The 18,298-nt window shown below is 47.7% G+C and overlaps 1 pseudogene; it reads left to right on the top strand.

Annotated features, from left to right (window-relative positions):
• Positions 1 to 589: 589 nt before the first annotated feature.
• Positions 590 to 2,483, top strand: LOC101025785 (annotated as a pseudogene).
• Positions 2,484 to 18,298: the final 15,815 nt, after the last annotated feature.

Below are 18,298 nucleotides of genomic sequence, written 5' to 3'. Positions count from 1 at the left end.
TCTGACAACCCTACTGCCCCCGTCCTGGCCAGCCAGTTCCTCCCGGTCTCCTGTGGCCAGCCCTGGAGCTTCCCTAGACAGATTCCAGGGACAGCTCCTCCAAGCACAAGGTCGCAATTGTGGTGATGGCTAATTATTGCAATGGCTTGTTTTCTTACGTTTCTCCACCCACACCATGGGTTGTTGGAAGGCCAGACTGTGTGTTTCTCTCTCTTTACCCCAAAGCCTGAAGTTAGGTGCTTAGGAAATGCTTACCATTGTAAAGCCAGTAGGAAGTAACCGCGTTTTTCTGTTTTGTTTTGCTTGTTGTTTGTTGTTGTTATTTTAGAGATGGAGTCTCGCTCTGTTGCCCAGGCTGGAGTATAGTGGTGTGATCTCAGCTCGCTGCAACCTCCGCATCCCGGGTTCGAGCGATTCTCCTGCTTCAGCCTCCTGAGTAGCTGGGATTACACGCACATGCCACCACGCCTGGCTAATTTTTGTGTTTTTAGTAGAGACGGGGTGTCGTCATGTTGGCCAGGCTGGTCTCGAACTCCTGGCCTTGTGATCCGCCCACCTCGGCCTCCCAAAGTGCTGGGATTACAGGCGTGAACCACCGTGCCCGGCCTCTAAGCGCATTTTTAAAGGCGGTGTCTCTCGGTGAAGAGCTGTCATACAATGGTGCTCTCAGGGATCTGTGGGCCGCTGTACCCAGAGGCCTACACTCCCAAGTTCTCTGAGTTACTTTTGAAAACCATTATACTTGAGCTAGTTTGCCCGTGGGTGTGTGAAGGGAGACAGTCAGTGTGGAGGCCACAGGGTACTCGCCACGCCACGATGAGCAGCACCTTAGCTAAGATCGTGGAGATAGAAGCCAAGATGACTTGGACTCAAAAGAACAAGGCCACAGCACACCACCTAGTGCTGCTTAAGGCTCATCTTGCTAAGCTTCATCGAGAACTCATTACTCCAAAGGGTGGTGGTGGTGGTGGTGGAGGTCCAGGAGAAGGTTTTGATGTGGCCAAGACAGGTGATGCTCGAACTGGATTTGCTGGTTTCCATCTGCGGGGAAGTTGACACTGCTTAGTAACCTGGCAGGGGTATATTCTGAGGTGGCAACCTATGAATTCACTACTCTGACCACTGTGCCTGGTGTCATCAGACACAAAGGTGCCAAGATCCAGCTCCTGGATCTTCCAGGTATCATTAAAGGTGCCAAGGATGGGAAAGGTAGAGGTCAAGTCATTGCAGTGGCCCGAACCTGTAACTTGATCCTGATTGTTCTGGATGTCCTGAAACCTTTGGGACATAAGAAGATAAATGAAAATGAGCTGGAAGGCTTTGGCATTCGCTTGAACAGCAAACCCTTCAACATCGGCTTTAAGAAGAAGGACAAGGGAGGCATTAATCTCACAGCCACTTGCCTGCAGAGTGAGTTGATGCTGAAGCTGTGAAGAGCATTATGGCCGAATACAAGATTCATAATGCCGATGTGACTCTACGTACTGATGCTACAGCTGATGACCTCATTGATGTGGTGGAAGGAAACAAAGTTTATATCCCCTGTATCTATGTGTTAAATAAGATTGACCGAATCTCTATTAAGGAATTGGATAGCATCTATAAGGTGCCTCACTGTGTACCCATCTCTGCCCATCACTGCTGGAATTTTGATGACCTATTGGAAAAGATCTGGGACTATCTGAAACTAGTGAGAATTTACACCAAACCCAAAGGCCAATGACCAGATTACACATCCCCAGTGGTGCTTCCTTGCTCCAGGACCACAGTGGAGGATTTCTGCATGAAGATTCACAAAAATCTTATCAAAGAATTTAAATATGCTCTGGTCTGGGGTCTCTCTGTGAAACACAGTCCTCAGAAAGCAGGTAAGGACCATGCGTTGGAGGACCATGCGTTGGAGGACCATGCGTTGGAGGACCATGCGTTGGAGGACGAGGATGTGATTCAAATCGCGAAGAAGGGAAACCTTCCCCTTTTCCCATCTGCCGGGCGAACCACAACAGCCTTCCCCATGATCAAGCGCCCTACCCCGGTTCTTTCTGGGTTTGGCAGACACTGGATCAGAATCCAGGGGAGGGAGATGGAGGCACCCAAACTGGAACTTCATTTGTCTTACCTTGGTGTCACCTTGGATGTCGAACTGCATAAAAGACCTGGTAGACTGGTCAGCTACATGCAAAAAAAACAAACAAACAAACAAAACACCATTATACTTGAGCTAATTCTTATAGTAAAAAAATTTCCCAACAATCAAAAGCAAACAAAATAAAACCAAACAACAAGCTTCCCCTCTTTGTCTCTGCCCTTCAATTTCATTCCCGTCCCAAGAGTTAATCGTTGTTAACGGTCAAGTACGCAATTCCAAATATTTTTCTTTGTATTAGGCCATAATGAAAAGCCTAATAAACGCAAAAAGCTGAAATCATATAGGACACATTCGCTGAATAGAATGCAATTAATTAGAAAGGGAGGGCAAAAACTATCTTAGAAACAGAAATATATTTATTAATAAAGCATATATCTTCACCATAGAAATATATTTGTTACTAGAAATATATCTTAGAAAAAAAATTTTTTGAGACAAAGTCTTGCTATGTTTCCAGGCTGGTCTTGAACTCCTGGCCTCAAACAATCCTCCTACCTAGGCCTTCCAAAGTATTGGAATTACAGGCATGAGCCATCATGCCCAGTCTAGAAATTTTTAAAAATACTCTTCTTAATAACTCCTCGTTTAAAGAGCTAATCTAATCTGGAACAAACTACTATGGGTTAATTTCCAAATTAATAGCAATGACAGACTTATATATAAAAACCTGGGGATTCAGGCCAAAGGTTATTTAAAGAAAATGTTTAGTCAAGAAAATCTGGAGATAAATGAACTCAAGAAGCTAGTAAAATAATAACAAAAAAAAAATTACAAAGAAAGCAGAAGGAAGGAATTAATAACAAACTCACACACACAGTCACAAAAACTTGATCAGTTAAAAATAATGAATTAGACATGCTTTTGGAAAATTTGAATTTAACAAAAAAGATGAAAGACACAAACAGTAAGAGGATTTAAAATTGTGATTTTTAATTATGAGAATTTATATTAAAAGTCTACTTACACACTAAAAATCAAATGAAATAAATAATTTTCTTTCCTTTTTTTTTTTTTTTTTTTTTGAGACAGAGTCTCACTCTGTCACCCAAGCTGGAGTGCAGTGGTATGATCACCATCACAGTTCACTGCAAACTCAGCCTCCCAGGCTCAAGTTATCCTCCCACCTCAGTCTCCCAAGTAGCTAGGACCACAGGTGTGCCCCACCACACCCAGCTAATTTTTAGTATTTTTTTGTAGAGATGAGTTTTCACCACATTGCCCAGGGTGGTCTCAAATCTCTGAGCTCAAGCGATCCTCCTGCCTCTGCCTTTCAAAGTGCTGGGATTACAGGTGTAAGCCTCTGCACCCAGTCTAAAATAAATAATTTTCTAGGGAAATATATAGTTCCAAAATTGATTCAAGAAGACTAGAAAACTTGACTGGATCAATAACCATTAAAGAAATTAAGGAAGTAGTAAACAAACAAACAAAACCAGAGGTATCATGTTTCCTGATTTCAAAACTTATTAGAAAGCTACAGTAATCCAAACAGTGTGGTACTGGCATAAAGACAGACACACAAACCGAAGGAAAAGAATAGACAGCCCAGGGATAAACCCTCAGATATATGGTCAAGTGATCTTCCACAAGGGTGCCAAGACCGTTTGATGAGGAAACAACAGTCGTTGCAACAAATGATGCAAAAGCTGGTCCCTTACCTTACATCATATACAAAAGTAACTAAAAATGGATGAAGATCTAAACGTAAGACCAAAAACCGTGAAACTCTATAAGAAAATGTAGGGGGAAAGCTTCATGATGTTGGATTTGGCAGTGATTTTTGGCTATGACAGCAAAAACACATGCAAAAGCAAAACTAAATAAATGAGACTACATCAAACTTTAAAATGTCTGTGCACCAAAGGAAACAACCAACAAAGTGGAAAGGCAATCTACAAACTGGGAGAAAATATTTGCAAATATGTAAATAATAAAGGGTTAATATTCAGAATACATAGACCCCAACAACTCAACAACAACACAAAATAACAACAAAAAATGGACAAAGGACCTAAATAGACGTTTCTCCAAAGATGATATATAAATGGCCAAGAAGAATGTGAAAAGATGCTCAATGTCATCATTCATCATCACGGAAATGCAAACCAAAACCACAATGAGATATCATTTCACACCCATTGAGACAGCCACTAAAAGAAAAAAAAAAAAACAGAAAATAACAAATGTTGGTGAAGCCTCTGTGGAAAAAACAGTATGGTGCATCCTTGAAAAATTAAAAATAGAATTACCATGTGATTCAGCAATCCTACTTCTTGAAATACGTCCAAAGGAATTGAAAGCAGGATCATATTAAAATAGTCAATAGCTAGTGGTGTGTGTTTACATACAATGAAATTTTAATCAGCCTTGAAAAGAAAGGGTACATGCCACAGCATGGAGGAAACTTCAGGACGTTGCACTAAATGAAATAAGCCAGCCACAAAAAGACAAATACTGTATTTCCCCAAATGAGTTGAAAACTATGTCCATAAAGAAATTGTGTAAGAATGTTTATATCAGCTTTATTCATAATTGTTAAACATTCAGAACAAACCAAGATATCCTTCAGAAATAGATGAACTGGTACATCCATGCAACACAATATTGTTCAGCAAGAAAAAGGAATGTGCTATCAAGCCATGAAAAGACCTGGAGGAACCCTAACTCCACATTACTAGGTGAAAGAAGGCTGCATACTGTGTGTTTGCAGCTGTTCAACACTCTGGAAAAGGCAAAACTATAAAGTCAGTAAAAAGATCAGTGGCATTGCCAGGGGTTGAGAGGAGGGAGGAATGAGTAGGAGGAGCACAAGGAATGTTTTGGGCTGTGAAAAAGACTCTGTAGGCTACTGTAATGGTGGAGACATGTCATTATGCATTTGTTAAAACCCATAGAGTGTACACCATCAAGAGTGAAGTCTGATGTGAACGAGGGACCTTAGTGAATGACAGTATGTCAGTATTGGTTTGTCAGTTGTAACAGATGTATCACATCGATGCAACAGGTTAACCACAGGAGAAACCCTGTGTGGCGGGTGCGGAGAGGTCAATGGGAACTCCCTGTACTTATGACTCAGTTTTTCTGTAAAACTAAAATTGCTCTTTAAAAAAAGTCTGTTAATTTAGGAAGGAAGGAGGGAAGGAAGGAAAGAAGAAAGGAAGGAAGGGAGGAAGGGAGGGAGGGAGGAAAGAGGGTGGAAAGAGAGGGTGGGAAGGAAGGAAGGGAAAGAAGGGAAGGAGGGAGGGAGGGAGGAAAGAGAGAAAGAAGACAGGAAGAAAGGAAGAGGGAGCCTCTCCTTACACAGGGCCTGGCTCCTGGTGGGCTCTTGCCAGGTGTGAATTCCCACCCAGCCTCCCTCCCGGACACTGGTCCTTTCTCCCCTCCGGCCTATGCTCACTTCCTCAGGTGTGTAATCAGGCCTCTCGCTTGCCTCGGGCAACATTCCCACTCCTTAGCTTGGCGGTTGAGGCCTTCACCGGCTGCCCCAGCTTCCTGTCAGCCTCACCCACTGCCACTCCCTTCAGCCCCTGCCCTGAGCATCTAGGGAACACCATTACTCAGCGGTGCACAGATGGCTCTGGCCCTTTCAGGGCCTCAGCTGGCCAAGTCCTCTTCCAGCTGGAGCAGCCCCTCCCACTTGCTCCTCTGACTGACAAACTGCTACTCAGCAGGCAGGTTTCTGCCTGGACATCAACTCCTCCAGGAAGCCTTCCCTGAACTCCTCCCTGCAACCCAGGACTGGGGCCCCTGGCTTCTGAACCATCTCATCATAGGACTCAAAGATTGCAGTTGCCCCAGGGCAGGGCCCTGCCTTGGACACCATGCACTCCCAGGCCCTGGCTGCGGGTGGGCGCTCGCTGCAATTTAAAAGCATCCAAAGGAACACGGAAACACAGCGTTTGGGAGGAGCAGTGTATCAGAAGTCTCAGAATCTCCTCCAAGGCAGCCAGGCCACTTCTGTCCTAAGAAAGGTTTGTCAGCTGTGGGACGGAGTCCACGTGACGATGTTCAACAGTGTCGTTTGTGACAGCAAAGCCTTTAAAAGTGGCACCCATCAGAAAGGGAATGCTTAAATAAATCAAGGTATGGCCAAACCAGAGAATCCCAAGCAGCCACTAACAAGATTGAGTCTTATCTATAGATACTGACATTTCTTTTTTTTCCTTTTTTTTTCTTTTTCTTTTTTTTTTTTTTTTTTTTTGAGACGGAGTCTTGCTCTGTTGCCCAGGCTGGAGTGCAGTGGCCAGATCTCAGCTCACTGCAAGCTCCGCTTCCCGGGTTCCCGCCATTCTCCTGCCTCAGCCTCCCGAGTAGCTGGGACTACAGGCGCCCGCCACCTCGCCCGGCTAGCTTTTTGTATTTTTTAGTAGAGACGGGGTTTCACCGTGTTAGCCAGGATGGTCTCGATCTCCTGACCTCGTGATCCACCCGTCTCGGCCTCCCAAAGTGCTGAGATTACAGGCTTGAGCCACCGCGCCCGGCCCTTTTTCTTCTTTTTTTGAGATGGAGTCTTGCTCCATTGCCTAGGCTGGAGTGCAGTGGCATGATCTCAGCTCACTGCAACCTCCGCTTCCTAGGTTCAAGCGATTCTCCTGCCTCAGCCTCCTGAGTAGCTGGGATGACAGGCATGTGCCCCCACATCTGGCTAATTTTTTTTTGAGACAGGGTCTCTCTCTGTCACCCAGGATGGAGTGCGTGGTGCAATCTCAGCTCACGGCAACCTCCGCCTCCTGGTTTGAGTGATTCTCATGCCTCAGCCTCCCAAGTAGCTGGGATTTCAGGTGCCTGCCATGACGCCTGGCTATTTTTGTATTTTTAGTAGAGACAGGGTTTCACCATATTGGTCAGGCTGGTCTCGAACTCCTGACCTCAAGTGATCCACCCACCTTGGCCTCCCAAAGTGCTGGGATTACAGGCATGAGCCACCGTGTCCAGGCAAATTTTTATATTTTCAGTAGAGGCAGGGTCTCACCATTTGGGTCAGGCTGGTCTTGAACTCCTGACCTCAGGTGACTCACCGACCTCAGCCTCCCAAAGTGCTGGGATTATAGGCATGAGCCACCAGATACTGACATTTCTAAGATATATTGTTAGGTCAAAAGGCAAGTGGCAGAAGATTCTAAACAACACATACACACAATCGTGTATCTGTATAAGTATCATTTATTCATGCAAATGCATAGGAAAAGGTCTGAATACACCCACACCAAACTGTGGAGAGGAGTGGAGAGGAAAATAAGGAGAAGAGAAGTGGGGAGGGGTTACTTTCTCCTCCATATGCCTCTGTATTGTTAAATTTTTATAGCCTGAATGTGTTCATGTATTTGTTGTATTTTTTTTAAATGAGATAAATCTATATATGTTGATTTGGAAATATACCCCATATACATTGTTAACATAAATGTTAACACACATGCAATTGTGTATACATGGAAAACAATCTGGAAGAATCTGTAAAAAAATTTTAACAGGGGTTACTCCTGAGGAGCAGGGAAGGGACGGGAACTTTCAAGATTTATGTTACATGCTTTGGTGCTGTTTGGATTTGTTATGACAAGCAAATACTAATTTTTTTTTTTTTTTTTTTTTTTTTGAGATGGAGTCTCGCACTGTCACTGAGCTGGAGTGCAGTGGCGAGATCTTGGCTCACTGCAACCTCTCCCTACTGGGTTCAAGCGATTCTCCTGCCTCAGCCTCCCCAGTAGCTGGGATTACAAGTGCCTGCCACCACACCTGGCTAATTTTTTGTATTTTTAGTAGAGATGGGGTTTCACTATGTTGGCCAGGCTCGTCTCAAACCCCTGAACTCAGGTGATCCACCCGCCTCGGCCTCCCAAAATGCTGGGATTACAGGCATGAGACACCACGCCTGGCCTAATTTTATTCTTAAAACAATAAAACCTATTTTTTAAGGAAAGTTTGGATGAATGAATAAATGGATAGCTGAATGGATGAATGAGATGAGGAAATTAAGAGACTGGCGGGCAGCTCAGGCTTTCACCCCTAGCTTGTCTCCTCAGCAAAGAGGGCTTGTGCAGAGGAGAGGACAGTGGCCCAGGCCCTCCTGGCCAGAACAGGAAAAGCCTCTCCTGCCTTGTCCACGCTCTGTGCCCTCTGCTGGGGCGCACCCTTCCATTTCTTCTACCTGGATAAGCCATGCTTGTCCTCAGAGGCATCTGCCTTCTCGGGTGCCCTCCCCTGAACTCACCTGGCTCCTCTAGTGCTCAGTCTCTTGAATGAGGGTCTGTCTTCCATCTCAGACAGGAAGTGGAATCCTTAGTGCAAAGGTCACCTTACCCAGCATCCCCATTGAAAGAGCTTCCTTTTCAGCTCTACCAACACTTCACACTGTGGGATTTCAGAAGAAAGATGGGAAATCCGGTACTCCATGGCAGCTCACAGGGCTCTGTGTCAACAAGTGTTTTTCCCAATTAGGGAACAGTGTCTGTGCCAGGGGACTGGTGGCCAGCACGCAGACACACAGGAACACTGAGGTCCCAGGAGAGAGCTCCAGGTACCACAGGGTGGTCTTCAGAGATGATCAGATGGCAAGGTGAGGTCTGGGGAAAACAAGCTGTGTCCGTTAAAGAAGGTCCCTTCCAATCTCTGTAGAGGTTGGCTACGATCTTGAAACCGGGGGCTGATTCCAGAAGCAGTAATAGCAGCAATAGCTGAAAATTTACGAAATACTGAGTGCCAGGCACTAATAAGCCCTTTACACGTTATCTCATTTCACCCCTGTAACAACTCTGTGAGGAATGTACTGAGATTATACCTATTTTACAGGTAAAGAAACTGAGGCATGGCTGGGAGCGGTGGCTCACACCTGTAATCCCAGCATTTTGGGAAGCCGAGGCGAGCAGATCGCCTGAGGTCAGGAGGTCAAGACCAGCCTGACCAACATGGTGAAACCCCATCTCTACTAAAAGCACAAAAATTAGCCAGGCGTGGTGGCAGGTGGCTGTAATTCCAGCTACTCAGGAGGCTGAGGCAGGAGAATCGCTTGAACCTGGGAGGTAGAGGTTGCAGTGAGCTGAGATCATGCCCTTCCTCTCCAGCCTGGGCAACAACAGCAAAACAAGAAAGAAAGAGAGAGAGAGAGAGAGAGAGAGAGAGAGAGACATGGAGGGAGGGAGGGAGGGAGGGAGAGAAGGAGGGAGGGAAGGGAGGGAGGGAGGGAGGGAGGGAGGGATGGAGGGAGGAAGGAAGGAAGGAAGGAAGGAAGGAAGGAAGGAAGGAAGGAAGGAAGGAAGGAAGGAACTGAGGCTTAGAGAGGTTATATGACTTGTCCAGAGTTCAAATCCAAATCCAGATGGTTTGATGTTAGAGTGGACACACTCAACCGCTGTGCTAGGGCTCTGGAACTCAGATCCCTGCAGGGCCCAGCAAGTAGTGGACGAGTTGGAAACATACACACTGTGACCGTGGCTTCTGCTGGTCATTGCTTTGACTGGATGTGGGTCCAGCATATACCAGCTCTTCTGATTCAGCTAGAAAAGTCAGAAATCTTTTTTTTGTTGTTTTTTTTTTTTTGAGATGGAGTTTCGCTCTTGTCGCCCGGGCTGGCGTGCAATGGTGCAATCTCGGCTCACTGTGACCTCTGCCTCCTGGGTTCAGGTGGTTCTCCTGCCTCAGCCTCCCAGGTAGTTGGGATTACAATCTCCTGCCACTACGCCCGGCTAATTTTTGCATTTTTAGTAGAGACGGGGTTTTACCATGTTGGCTAGGCTGGTGTCAAACTTTTGACCTTAGGTGATCCATCTGCATTGACCTCCCAAAGTGCTGGGATTACAGGCGTGAGCCACCACGCCTGGCCGAAAAGTCACAAATCTTGATTCTTACATGCAATTCTCCAATGGAAATCTCCTTTTTAAAATAGTGTAGGCTGGGTGCCAGCACTTTAGGAGGCCAAGGCAGGCAGATCACCTGAGGTTAGGAGTTCAAGACCAGCCTGGCCAACATGGTAAAACCCCATCTCTACAAAAATACAAAAATTAACCAGGTGTGATGGTGGGTACCTGTAATCCCAGCTACTCGGGAGGCTGAGGTGGGAGAATCACTTGAACCCAGGGGGCGGAGGTTGCAGTGAGCTGAGATTGTGCCACTGCACTCCAGTCTCACTCTGAGAGAGTGAGACTCAGTGTCAAAAAAAAAATAGCATAAGGGGAAAACAAAAACAAAATACTGTAAAGGCAAAACACTTCTACAGGCCAAATGTAGCCCAAGGGGCCATCTGTTTGCAACCTCTGTCCCATTCTTAGGGAATGCAAAGTCACCTTCTCACCTTCTGTTGAGTGAACTGAGTTACTCCTCTGTTACGTGAATTTGCATATGCATCCTGGGGCTGGAGGTGAGGCACACCTGTGTGCGTGAAGGTGCGTGCACATGTGCTACACACAGGTATGAGCGCCGACGTAACACTATGACTTATACATCCTGGCTGCAGTGAGCTCAGGAACCTCTTCGGAGCCCAGCCCAGATTCTTCCCTGGGGGCTTTAGAATCTCCAACCTCTCTGATTTCTAGGGTCCTGCCTTGGGCCAGGTAAAGTGCTAAGTGTTTTATATGTATTATGTCAGAATGCTTAGGAACTTGCCTAAAATGAGTCTATCTGCCTCTCCCAGTGAATTCCACTGTGGGCATCCATGGCATCACTAGCATGCGGGGGGCACTTACATGTGTGTGCCAGGCCCTATGGAGGGCTTAGCCTATTCAATCCTTAGGACTCTGAGGTAGGTACTGGTATTTCTCCAATTCATAGAGGAACAAATTAAAGAGCAAAGAGGTTACTGCTTGCCTGAAGTCACACAGCTAAAGTAGCTCAAAGAATGTGTAGAAGGACTGCCTGGGCAACATGACAAAACCCCATCTCTACAAAAGATACAAAAATTAGCCAGGCATGGTGGTGTGTACCTATGGAGTCTGAGGGGGGAGGATCGCTTGAGCCCAGGAGGCAGAGGTTGCAATGAGCTGTGATTATGTACGTCACTGCACTACTCCAGCATGGGTGACAGAGTGAGACCCTGTCTCAAAAAAATCCAAACAACAACAACAACAACTCCCCCGCCCCCACCGCACCCTCCGGCTGCCCCTACTCCCAAACACAAACAGCATGTTGCATACAGCAATTAGCAGGGGCTCTGTAGAGTCTGTCCCTGGGCGGCTGAGGTGGGTGGATCACCTGAGGTCAGGAGTTCAAGAGCAGCCTGGCCAACGTGGTGAAACCCCAACTCTACTAAAAATACAAAAATTAGCTGGGTGTGGTGGCGGGCGCCTGTAATCCCATCTACCCAGGAGGCTGAGGCAGGAGAATCGCTTGAACCTGGGTGGCGAAGGTTGCAGTGAGCCGAGATCATGCCACTGCACTCCAGTCTGGGCAACAGAGCAAGACTCCATCTCAAAAAAAAAAAAAAGTCTGTCCCTAACTGAGCAGGTGGGGTGGGACAGGCAGGACCTACGTCTCTGCTCCAGCCCGAAGAACAGCATGGGCTCCGCTTCCCCACAGGGGCTGAGTCACAGGGAACCTGGTGCTGCTCAGACTCCAGATCCTTGATGATGCCCTGCAGGGCAGGGACTAGTGTGAGCCAGTGGCCAGTGGCCTCACCCCAGGAAATGGCTCAGGGTGACTCGGCCTAGCTGCACCTGGGAGGGTGTGGCTGGTGTTGGCACTCCTCCCTGCTGGAGAGCTTCCTGTCCAAGCCTCCAACAAAGGCAACAACGGCTAGTCCTTGAGGCAATCTAGAACTGAGTCATGTGCCCCGGGGTGGCATCTACTACAGGACTTCAGCACCCAGCGCTGCCCCAGCCCAGGCAGCCACTTTACACACTGATTCGGCCCCTCTGATGCTAGCTGTTTACATAAACCAGGTGGAAATGTGCCCCCACCAAGAATTTTCCATATTGCACTGTTCCTCTCCTTCATCCACCTCCAAGCCTCATTGCATCCTGCCTCCTCCATATTATTCAATCCTCGCTCCCCACATTGTACCTTCGTGGCCCCTGCATACGGTGTCCCAGCCCACAGTCTCCCTCCCTGCAGCCTGCCCTTCGCACAGTGGCCAGAAGATCTTTCCAAAATGCAAATCTGATCCACTGGCTCCTCCAGCCTAGGCATGGCCTGTTACTGGCACAGGCTGCTCAGGCTCTCCCCGCCTGACCCAGCCCTTGCCAGAGGTCCTGTGCCCCGGCCAGTCCAGCCCACCTCAGACTCCTTCCAGTTCCTGAACATCCTGAAGCTCTGTCTTGCTTCTTTCCCTGCTGTTTGCTGGGTTTCCTGTTCGGAATGTCCTTTCCCTGCTCTATCTGCCTGCGGTAGGCTGAATAATTACCCTTAAAAGATAGCTATATCCCAGCCCCTGGAGCCTGTGAATGTTAACTTATAGCACAACAACCAATACAAGGTGGTGGTGGTGGCGGGTCTTCGCAGATGTGCAGATGTGATTAAATGAAGAATTTTGAGATGCGGGTGATTATTGGGAATTATTCCAGTGGGCCCTGCATGCAGTCCTGTATTCTTACAAGAGACAGGCAGAGGGAGATTTCACCATACACAGAGAAGGCGGCAATGTGAAGATGGAGAAGAGAGAGCTTTGAAGATGCCAGCTTTGATGACTGGAGTGATGGAACCACAAGCCAATGAATACCAGCAGCCACCAGACGCTGAAAGGGGCAAGAGATGGATTCTCCCTAGAGCCTTGGGAGGGAGCACAAACCTGCCCACACCTTGATTTCAGCCCAGCGAAACTGACTTTGGACTTCTGGCTTCCAGAACTGTAAAAGAATAAGTGAGTGTTTATTTATTTATTTAGAGACAGGGTCTTGCTCTGTTGCCCAGGCTGGGGTGCAGTGGCATGATCTTGGCTCACTGCAGCCTTAACCTCCCAGGCTCAAGCAAACCTTTCACCTTAGCCTCCCAAGTAGCTGGGACTACAGGTGCATGCCACCACATCCAGCTAATTTTTTTGTTTATTTTTTTGCAGAGATGATTTTATATTGCCCAATATTGCTCATTATATTGCCCAGCCTGGTCTCAAACTCCCGAGCTCAAGAAATTCACCCACCTTGGCATCCCAAAGTGCTGGGATTACAGGTATGAGCCACCTCGCCCAGCCTAAGTGGGTGCTATTTTAAGCCACCAAATTTGTAGAAATGTATTACAGCAGCCACAGGAATCTAATACACTGCCCAAATCCTGTTTCTTGATCCAAGGACAGGCTCTAATGGCTTCCCACCCACCCTCAACCTTCCCTCATCATTGAAACCTTTGGAAACTTTATCCCTGCATCCGGAATCCATCATTTCCTTACTGCTGCTGATGAACAGGTTAGTATTGCACACACTTCTTTGTTTCATAATGATTGTTTAGTTCAGTTTTCCCCCAAAGACTGTGAACTCTCAGAAAATGAAAACCTTATGTTTTCACTTTGGTATCTCCGGCACTCAGCCCCGGGCCTGGCTCCCAGTAGAATCTCTGCAGCATAGCACTGCTGCATTGCACAACAACTCCACGGGCACCATTCATGCCCGATGCTATGGACTGTGAATCCCTAGAGCACAATTCCACAGGACCCACCCTTCCTTCCTTCCCTCCCTCCCTCCCTTCCTTCCCTCTCTTTTTCTCTTTCTTCCTTCCCTTTTTCTTTGTTTCCCTTTCTTTTCTTTTTCTCTTTTTCTTTCTCTTTTCTTTCTTTCCTTTCTTTCTCTTTCCCTTCCTTCCTTCTTCCTTTCTTTTCTCTCTTTCTTTTCTCTTTCCCTTCCTTCCTTCTTTTTCTTTCTCTCTCTCTCTTTCTCTCCCTCCCTCCCTTCCTTCTTTCTCTCATTCTCTCCTTCCTTCCCTTCCTTCCTTTCTTTCTCTTCTCTTTCTCTCTCTTTGTCTCTTTCTCTCTTTCCCTCAAGTGCAGTGGTGCAATCTCGGCTAACTGCAACCTCTGTCTCCCAGGTTCAAGCGATTCTTGTGACTCAGCCTCCCGAGTAGCTGGGATTTTGGATATGTGCCACCACGCCAGGCTAATTTTGTATTTTTAGTAGAGGCAGGGTTTCACCATGTTGGCCAGGCTGGTCTCGAACTCCTGGCCTCAAGTGATCCATCCACTTCGGCTTCCCAAAGTGCTGGGATTACATGCATGAGCCACCGCACCTGGCCAGGATACCATTTTCATGGAAGACACTGAATCATGCTTCCTGGAACTGGGTAATGCTCCATCTCTAGACATATTTATCAAATAAATAAACTATACTCCACTCTCCTCTTCCAAAAAAATATAAAAGTTATTCCCATAGACAAAGGGTTCCTAGGCCTCCCTAGGATGATGGGCACCATGAGGTGATAAAGGTGGTCCCTTGAGGGGATCGATTTGGGGAAGCAGATACTCTGATTTGGATGTGTAAATTCCAATGATATCTACAAAAGGTGTATTATTCTCTCTCTTTCTTGCCACCAAATATTAGAGGCAACTTAGAAGGCAAGGGAGATTATAAGTTAGAAAGTGAGAGTCACACAGGGGTGAGGCAGGTTTGAGGTTGAGAACAGAGAAGCAGGACATAAAGTCCAATCCACTTGCTGCACACCGAATCCCCAGATGATTTGGAGCTACCCAAGCAAGAAAGTGCAGACACACTTGGTTACATATTTCTCAATATCTAAGAATGAATATATGGCCAGGCACGGTGGCTCACGCTGGTAACACCAGCACTTTTAGACGCAGAGGAGGGTGGATCACCTGAGGTCAGGAGTTCGAGACCAGCCTGGCCAACATGGTGAAAACCATCTCCACTGAAAATACAGAAGTTACCCAGGCGTGCTGGCAGGTGCCTGTAATCCCAGCTACTTGGGAGGTTGAGGCAGGAGAGTCACTTGAACCCAGGAGGTGGAGGTTGCAGTGAGCTGAGATTGTGCCATTGCACTCCAACCTGGGGTACAGAGCGAGACTCCATCTCAAAAAAAAAAAAAAAAGAATGAACACATTCGTTCCTTAGAAGAAACCAAAACTTTCCACTGCCTCTAGGTCTTCATGTCTCACAACAGACTCAAGGACAGCTCTGCAGTAGTGGTGGGTGAGGGGCTTCCTCTGGAGGCCCCCGATGGCACTCAGGGTCATGCCTCTGCACTGGGACCCAGCGAGAGCCATCCCACGATGCATCAGAGGAGACATACACTGGTGTGGCCTTCAGACAGTTCTCTGAAAACACCTCTCCAACACAGCTCCTTCTAGCCTACACCTCTTTTTGGGCAGGAATTGTCCCCAGACTTAACATACAGTGTGGGGCTGGGAAACCGGCTGGGCTGCCTCCTAGAGGCTCTTTGTAGCAGCATCTTCAAAGCTATTCCTCTCACCCTCCTCCTCAGTCACCTCTTCCTCCCTTTTCCAGTTGTCCTCCCCATACTCTCTTGGGATGATCCACTTAGTCCTATACAGAAGAATGAATTCAACAGTGTACTTTTAGGCTTAGAATTGCTGGCAAGTGAGAGAAAATTCAGAGAAACATTGTCCTAAACAAACAAAGACATTTTTCCATAATGTGTAAGTCTGTCTGGGCAGTCCAGGGACGACGCTATACTCCATGGGGCAGGGACCCATGCTTCCTTTAACTCGTTCCTCTGCTGTGGATGGCTTCTGTTCCCATGTTCACTTCATGGTCCAAGAAGGCTGCTCCAGAGGCAGCCATCAGATCTGTATTCCAGCCAGGAGAAAACAGAAAAGGGAAGGAGAGCATGCCTCCTTCTCTTGACACCTTTCTGAAAGTACATGTACCACTTCTGCTCATGTGCCACTGGCAAAACCCTAATCATGTGGCTATGCACTGGCTGTAAGGGAGGCAGGGAAAGGTAATCTTTATTTTAAATAGCCATAAGCCCAACTGAAATTTAAGGAATCTCTTACTGAGAAAGAGGAAAACAGATGTGATAAGTAAACAGAAGTGTCTGCCCAGTTGGCAACTAAAGGCTTCGGCAAAACATTTCCTAATGGGAGGGATGTTCAAAATCAAACAGCAATAAGATATAGTTTTACTTGCATCGGCTGGCAAAGTATAAAAGGTCCAACAACATCAAGTCATAGGAGAATGTAGAAAAATGGAAATGCTCTTAACTGCTGTTGGGAGTGTAAATTACTATAAGCCCTTTAGAGAGCAATTTGCTTGGAGCAATTGCTTACAACAATTCCTGAGAAAGTTGAAGATATTCATACCTATAATCCAAAGCTCTACTTCTAGAGAAAGCCTCACACATACACTCAAGAAGACAAGTATAAGGGCCAGGCGCGGTGGCTCACGCCTGTGATCCCAGCACTTTGGGAGGCTGAGGCAGGTGGATCACCTGAGGTTGGGAGTTCAAGACCAGCCTGACATATATGGTGAAACCTCGTCTCTACTAAAAATATAAAATAAATAAATAGCCGGCCTGTGGTGGCGTGGGACTGTAATCCCAGCTACTTAGGAGGCTGAGGCGGGAGAATTGCTTGATTCTGAGAGGTCGAGGCGATTCTCCCTGCCTCAGCCTCCCGAGTAGCTGGGATTATAGGCACCCGCCACCATGTCCGGCTAATTTTTGTGTTTTTTGTGTGTGTTTTTTTTTTTGAGACGGAGTCTCGCTCTGCCGCCCAGGCTGGAGTGCAGTGGCCAGATCTCAGCTCACTGCAAGCTCCGCCTCCCGGGTTTACGCCATTCTCCTGCCTCAGCCTCCCGAGTAGCTGGGACTACAGGCGCCCGCCACCTCGCCCGGCTAGTTTTTTGTATTTTTTAGTAGAGACAGGGTTTCACCGTGTTAGCCAGGATGGTCTCGATCTCCTAACCTCGGGATCCGCCCGCCTCGGCCTCCCAAAGTGCTGGGATTACAGGCTTGAGCCACCGCGCCCGGCCCTAATTTTTGTATTTTTAGTAGAGATAGGGTTTCAGCATGTTGGTCAGGCTGGTTGTGAACTCCTGACCTCAGGTGATCTGCCTGCTTCGGCCTCCCAAAGTGCTGGAGTTACAGGCGTGAGCCATCGCGCCTGGCCATGAGTGACTTTTAAAAAATTAAAAGACTCCATCAAATCCTCCCTGACCCCAGTTTTCTCTGTTTTGAGCAGTCGAGAAAAGTAAGATTCCAAAATTCCTATTTTTCTACCATACTGGGTTGAAGGGACCTGTGGAGCCACCCTCTGGTAGAGGCAGTCAGAGCCTTTGAAAAGGGCATTTTTAATCCACGGGGACTTCTCGAGCTTGGCTGGACCTCCGTGGTGCCGTGCGGTGAGACCATCTATCACTCAGGCACTCAGCGAGCCCACATCGGCCCCCAAGAACCCTGATGAAGGTTTTCCTGCTCCACAGACAGACTTCGGGAGACGGAGACCCCAAAAGCGAGAGCTCCTTGAGGTCAAACAGGTGTTCAGGAGCAGGGACACAGGCAGGCCATCATCTTTTGGTGTGAGGCGGAGCAGAGGGATGAGCTGGAGACGCAGGAGGCTGCTCGGCTCCAGAGCCTGCTCCATGGTGGAAGGTGGAGGAGAGTCCAGGGTCCCATGGTCAGTCCCTGCATGGCCCAGGAAGGTTTAATTCTTTTAAGGAGAAACACTGGACACTTCCTGATATTTTCGTGGTCGCCAGCTCAGGCCGACCCAAGTTCTTGCCTTCCGCCTCGGGAAGACAGGTGAGGAGGACGCCATCTTTGGTCTCCCGGCCCAGGTGCGAAGGTCGTTTGGCACCATCTCTCCTGCCTGCCAGATGTGGGCAGGGGCCGTCCGGTTCTTCCCCTTTGCTCTCTCGGCCTTTTCCCCTCCACCCGCAGGCCTTCCATAGCTTTTTGGACTGAGGCCCAGGGCCTCGCAGGGAATCACGAAGGAGCAGAAACTGCACGGTGTCTTCAGATCCGCGTGCCCGAGGTCACCGGGGAACAAAGAAGTTACTTATTTTTCCTTTTAGCTCAGCTGAAGAGAGAGGGCGTTGTCTTCCACAGAAAGACGCTGCGAACTCCGCCCCAGTCCCCCGTTTTCTTACAGCCCTTCCGTGCGGGTGCAGCTGTTTAAGGCCCCAAGTTTCCAGCACTTTGTGGAGTGCTGGAAGAACGTGAGCGTACGGGACAATCTGGGCCGGCGGGGCGCAGCGAGCCCCATCGCAACTGGAGGAGACTCGGGGTGTGTCTGTGTGTGTTTGCCCGTCGGTTGAAGGCCCCATC

Source organism: Papio anubis, chromosome 14, assembly GCF_008728515.1.
Source record: "Papio anubis isolate 15944 chromosome 14, Panubis1.0, whole genome shotgun sequence".
NCBI classification, from domain to species: Eukaryota; Metazoa; Chordata; class Mammalia; order Primates; family Cercopithecidae; genus Papio; species Papio anubis.
Note: the sequence above shows the minus strand (reverse complement) of the source record. Positions and strands in the feature narration are given on the sequence as shown.